Here is a 6,466-nt window from a genome sequence, read left to right as displayed (position 1 = left end):
GTATGGTTTTTAGAGAAATAATATATGGTATACCTATTACCCCCATGCAGGTATACACCACATTTGGGAAGGAGTGCTGAATCCTGCTACCTAAGTCAGTGTTCTTAGCCACTAACCTGCAAGCAGCACTCCTGGTAAACTTGATAAAAACATCAGTTCTCAGGTTCCTTCCAGAGCATTTTGGTGGGAGTGGCTTTTGAACTGTTGCCTGTGATTTGAGTATAGGTAGATCACACCTGGGGAAATCACTTGGGCAGTGTTTAATAGCACATAGTATGTAGTTAAATGAAGGTCTAGTTTGGGAACTCAGCTGTGCCATCTACATGCAGTGTGATCCTGGACAATTTGCTTACCCTTCTCAAGCTGAGTTTTACTTTTCTGTCAAATGGGATGTTAATAGTACTAGGTAAGCTATATTATTGCATTAGTAGGATTCAGTGAATGATATATATAAAAAGCACATAGATTTGAGTAAGCCTTAGCAATTTATTATTAACAAAGCTTTATTTATCATAAGCAATCACTACAGAATACTCTGCCTAATGGTATCTGAAGCATATGGAAATGACAACCCTCAAAACAGGGTGTCCTGACAGGAGGGAGGGAGGAGGAAGCCATCACATTGATGTCATTGATCCTTTCTCAATACATCCTTTCCCAGTGACAAGACAATCCCTGGGAAGGAGATATCCCCCAAGCCTAAAATGAAATTCTCTGGGAAGAATCCAAAACATTGATCCTTCCCCAGATAGATCTTTTCCTTGGGACAGTAAAATAGATCCTGGAGGGAAAGAGATATATGCTGAATGCTGAACTCTGGACCCTCCATCCTTCCCAGTAAATACAAATTTCAAATTCTCACCACATGTTTCCTGAATGTCCAAACTGATATGTTCTGATAAATCTTCAATGGTTAAGTCATCTCCCAGTGTGTAACCTATATAAACCTGTAATTCGACTTAAAGATCAGAGTCATATGATCATCTCAATAGATGCAAAAAAAGCATTTGACAGAAAACAACACCCCTTTATGTTCAGAACATTAGAAAAACTAGGGATAACAGGAACGTTTCTCAACATCGTAAAGGCTATCTATGCTAAGCCTCAGGCCAACATCCTTCTAAAAGGAGAAAAATTGAAGGCATTCCCTCTAAAAACTGAAACAAACAGGGATGCCCTCTTTTACCACTTCTATTCAACCTAGTTCTTGAAACACTGGCCAGACCAATTAGACCGAGGAAAGAAATCAAAGGGATATGTGTAGGGAAAATAAAGAACTTTAATTAGCTCTATTTGCTGACAATATGATTCTGTACCTAGAAGACCCAAAAAACTTCACCAGAAAACTTTTAGAACTAGTAAATGATTCAGCAAACTAGCAGGATATAAAATCAACACACTAAATCAAAGACATTTCTGTATATCAGTGACAAAGCCTCTGAGAAGGAAATGAAGAAAACTACCCCATTCACAATAACCTCAAAAAAAAAAAATACTTGGGAATCAACAAAAGAGGTGAAAGATCTATACAATGAACACTACAGAACCCTAAAGAGAGAAATCAAAGAAGACCTTAGAAGATGGAAAGATCTACCTTGTTCTTGGATAGGCAGAATTAATATTTATCAAAATGACCATACTACCAAAAGCACTATATAGATTTAATGCAATTCTGATAAAAATCCCAGTGGCATTCCTTATAGAAATAGAAAAAGCAATCATGAAATTCATCTAGAAAAATTAGAGAACCAAAATAGCTAAAGCAATCCTTATCAGGAAGAGTGAAGCAGGTGGCATCCCTATAGAGGACTTTAAATTATAGTATAGACCAATAGTAACAAAAAAAGCATGTATTGGCACCAAAATAGACTGTAGAGCAATGGTACAGAATAGAGGTCACAGAGACTAACCCACAAAATCACAATTATCTTATATTAAACAAGGCTGCCCAAAACGTGCACTGGAGAAAAGATAGCGTCTTCAACAAATGGTGCTGGGAAAACTGGAAATCCATATGCAACAAAATGAAATTAAACCCCTATCTCTCACCATGCACAAAACTTAACTCAAAATGGATCAAGGACGTAGAAATTAAACCAGAAACTCTGTGTCTAATAGAAGAAAAAGTAGGCCCTAATCTCCATCATGTGGGATTAAGCCCTAACTTCCTTAATAAGACTCCTATAGGGCAAGAATTAAAACCAAGAATCAATAAATGGGATGGAATCAAACTAAAACGTTTCTTCTCAGCAAAAGAAACAATCTGTGATGTAAACAGGGAGCCTACATCCTGGGAGTAAATCTTTATCCCTCACACATCAGATAGAACACTAATCTCTAAGGTATATAAAGAATTCAAAAAGCTAAGCACCCAAAAAACAAATAACCCAATCAACAAATGGGCCAAGGACCTGAACAGACACTTCTCAGAAGAGGATATACAATCACTCAACAAATATATGAAAGAATACTCGTCATCTCTAGCAATCAGAGAAATGCAAATGAAAACTCCTCTAAGATATCATCTCACTCCAGTCAGAATGCAGCTATTATGAAGACAAAAAAATAAGTGTTGTCGAGGATGTGGGGGAAAAAGTACACTCATACATCTCTGGTGGGACTGCAAATTGGTGCAGCCAATATGGAAAGCAGTATGAAGATTCCTTGGAAATCTGGGAATGGAACCACCATTTGATCCTGCTATCCCTCTCCTTGAACTATACCCAAAGGACTTAAAAACTGCATACTATAGGGACACAGCCACATCAATGTTTAGAGCAGCACAATTCACAATAGCTAAACTGTGAAGCCAAACTAGATGCCCTTCAGTGGATGAATGGATAAAAAAATGTGGTATATATACACAATGGAATTTTACTCAGCATCAAAAGAGAATAAAATCATGGCATTTTCGGGTAAATGGATGGCGTTAGAGAAGATAATGCTAAGTGAAGTAAGCCAATCCCCCCGCCAAAAAAAAATTCCGAATATTTTCTCTGATTTAAGGAGGCTGACCCATAGTTGGGTAGGGAGGGGAAACATGGGAGGAATAGGTGAATTCTAGATAGGGAAGAGGTGAGGGAGGAAAAGGAGGGGGCAGGGGATTAGCAAGGATGGTGGAATGTGAAGGACATCATTATCCAAAGTACATGTATAAAGACATGAATTGGGTGCCAACATAATTTAATATACAGAGATGAAAAATTGTGGTATATATGTGTAATAAAAATTGTAATGTAAAAAACCCCAAAGTACATGTATAAAGACACGAATAGGCGAGAACATACTTTATATACAAAGATATGAAAATTGTGCTCTATATGTGTAATAAGATTTATAATGCATTCCACTGTTGTGTATTTAAAAAATTAAATTAAATAAAAAATAAATAAATTTATACCTCCCCCATGATCAGGGCCATTTTCCATCCAGAGAGTGAGTCCTCTGATGCCTGACTCTTCTGCTAACTAAAAGGCATAGCTTGTCCATGAAGTCGGCTCCCATACAGGTTATTGGTAATTTCACTATGGTGCTAAAAATCATTTTGGTTGATTTTGCTTATGGTATCCATTCAAGAAGGGAATTTTCCTAGAGCAGTACATTAAGAATCGTAAAATGGTTGTAGCTTGGAATACTCCAGAAGTGCACCTCCCGTGTAGAGTAGAGTAACTACAGTAGCCCTGTTCTTCTCCCCCAAGTCCCTCCATGTCACACCTTCCTATTATTTGCCCTTATTCCTCTTAACCAGTGATTCTGATTTTTCTGGACAAACAAAAGCAAACTCCATGCCAGTTTTCTTTTAAAAAGTGCATCTTTATTATTTCACCAGGCTAGACACAGCAGAGAGCCCAAGGAGCCGCTATGTGTCGGTCAGGGCAAAAGGACCCACTCCATATCTGTCAGTTTGGTGGCTTTGATACCATGTCTGCCTAGAACAAGCCCATGACAGCCACTGGATTGTCACCAAACAGTGTGAGCAAAGAGGGAGGGCATGAGTGGCAAAGAATTTGTCCTGGGATCTTTTGGAACAGTTGCAAAATGAAACGAAAATAAAAATAAATTTCAAAAACTAAAAAATATAACAACAACCAGCCACAGGAGAGGTAGCTATGGAGTCACAGGGATGCTTCCAAGACTCAGGCCCCTGCTCCCCACAGGGCCCACGGAGGTCACTGGGTTCCTTGCTGCCTCCAGGCCACTCAGGCATTCAGCTCCAGGTCAGTGACATATTCCTGGACCCAGTTCTCACTGGGGTCAGCACACACCTGCCGGCCTCTCTTGGTTAGGAAGCTGTGGGGAGAAGCAGAGGATCAAACACTGAGGAATCCTACAGGGGATCTGGGGCCCACTGTGGTCCCTCCATCTCACCCCCTGCCCTGGGCAGCTCAGAGAGGCTCTGCCTATGTTACTCCAGAGAGTCTCTCCCACCAACTCAAGAGTGTCTCAGGGTACCCTGCCACCTCCTTCTTCTTGTCCCTCCTCTCTGAGTTGGGGGTCCCACCTTCCCGACCAAGTCAGGTCACATTTAAGAGCTGAATCCTATGTTCATGGCCTGTCCAGGGTTGCTCTCCTGGTCTGTCTCTGCCCGTGTGGGGCTGTCCTCAAGGGTGGGCAGGGGACGTGGCACTTACATGACACCTGGCTGGGAGCACTGGCTGCTGGTTTCAAAATAGTCCTCTATGAATTTGCGTTGAATCTGCCGGGCCACGTAGGAGAAGCAGCAGGGCATCGGGGAGTCCGCATCAACTGTGGAGAAAGGGACAGAATGAGTCCAGGTCATCATCCAGAAGGAAAGACCACCAGCTGCCACATCCTCAGAGGCTGAGGAAGAGCCCTGTGCAGGGTGGGGACTGGAGACCATCCTCGGGAAGGCATTTGGGCATTTCTGCCTAGAAACCTCATGTCTCTGTCTTCCTACTGTCTCTGTTCTCCTTGCTTCCTGACTCTTCTTTGTGTGACTCAGAAAACCAAGCAGCCTATTCTCTTCTCTTCCTATAGGGAATTCTGTTTGGTTCAAGATGTCACACCTCAGCAAAAAGAGAGGTCTGGACATCTATCTTTAGATCCAGTGGGCAGAGCTCCTGGGGAAACCTGGAGTGAGCTGGGGAATCAAATACATCACTGGGAAGGAAGTAACCAGGTCTGGATTCTGCCTCTTGCAAACTCAGTGGTTTAGGGCTCCATTTTTCCCTGCCCCAACCCTGACTCTCAGGACTGGGGACTAGGAGCGCTAAGCTCCCTTGTAAAGGTGAAAAGTCCTTAAGAGAAAGCTCAAGGTGCTTTGTAGCCCTTTAAGAAGTTTTCTCTTTTCTCCTGGGTTCTGGAGACCACAAGAAGAGATTGATGTGGTCTCCCCAGGGCCAGAGAGTGGGGACACCCGCCACAATAGGGTGGACTTACATCATGCAGAGAAGACCTGGTCGCAGAGAGCCATGGTGCAGAGGAGGACAGCGAGAGCAGCCGTGGAGACTTGCATGATGTTCAGTGGATGATGGAGTGTGGTCTCAAGTATGAGCAGATCCAAGAAGGGCCTGGGTCCTCCCTGCTGCCTGTGTCCTTCTGGCATCTGAAGCCATCTGCCCTTCTCTTTATAGGCAGCCCTGGCGGGTGGGGAAGTGAAATCTGGGGGTGCATGGGGAAATTTTTAAGCATAGCAATGTTGTCATGCTATTACACAACTTGGGGTCCTTGGTGACCACAGGAACTCAGAATATCCAAGAATAGCATCTCTGAGCTGTAGGTCTCAGCTCTAGACTCATGACTTGCTCTGTTTTTTTTTTTTTGTCGGGGGGTGGGAAATGGTTTCCCTGTCAGAGAGAGGAGATGGGTGTGTGTCTGCCCAGAACTGCTGTTAGCTGGTCCCTTCTCATAAGCACTTATTTATGGATGACCTCTCCAGTGCTGTTCCTTTCTACAGAACTGAAACTCAGTGCTTTCTCAGTCTCTGTAACCACGTGGGGTTGACATGTGGATGGCAGCAACACCACACCCCCCAAATCCTGGACCTGAATTAAGGAATCCCCGGCTACAGGAATGGAAAGTGTGATGTCACGCTTCATTTGTCCATTTATCAAACAGTCATAGAATGACTAGGGGACTCTGTCACAAACTCTAGTTGTGAATTATGAAGTTCCTTTAGGTGTGGGTGTCAATATGTCAGAAGCCTAAAAATATTTATATCCACTAACCTAGGAAAAGTGTTTCTAGGAAAGAGTTCTACAGAAACTAGCCAGATATGGAGGTGTCATCAAACAAAAAAGACGCAGCATCATTTGTAATTTTCCTCTAGCAACTACAGTTAACTCTTTGATGTTCATCTTTTTGAATATTTACCTATATAAATATATATGTATATAAGAATTTTTAGGATTAAAAACAAAATAGCATATAGTTCTGTATCATATACGTAGAGTGTATATGCATGCAGTAGATGTAAGTGGGTACACCTTTTACACTTAAAAGGATG

The 6,466-nt window shown here is 42.1% G+C and overlaps 1 pseudogene across 1 annotated transcript; it reads right to left on the bottom strand.

Annotated features, from left to right (window-relative positions):
* Window positions 1-3,792: 3,792 nt before the first annotated feature.
* LOC143409687 (C-C motif chemokine 3-like) lies at window positions 3,793-5,594 on the bottom strand (annotated as a pseudogene). The gene is made up of 3 exons (XR_013092671.1): window positions 5,401-5,594; window positions 4,632-4,746; window positions 3,793-4,290 (listed from the first exon to the last, which is right to left on the bottom strand). The product of XR_013092671.1 is annotated as a C-C motif chemokine 3-like (transcript).
* Between the last annotated feature and the right edge of the window lie 872 nt (window positions 5,595-6,466).

The sequence above is a fragment of the Callospermophilus lateralis genome, chromosome 11 (assembly GCF_048772815.1).
Source record: "Callospermophilus lateralis isolate mCalLat2 chromosome 11, mCalLat2.hap1, whole genome shotgun sequence".
In the NCBI taxonomy this organism is placed as follows: Eukaryota; Metazoa; Chordata; class Mammalia; order Rodentia; family Sciuridae; genus Callospermophilus; species Callospermophilus lateralis.
This window is presented reverse-complemented; position numbering and strand designations above follow the sequence as displayed.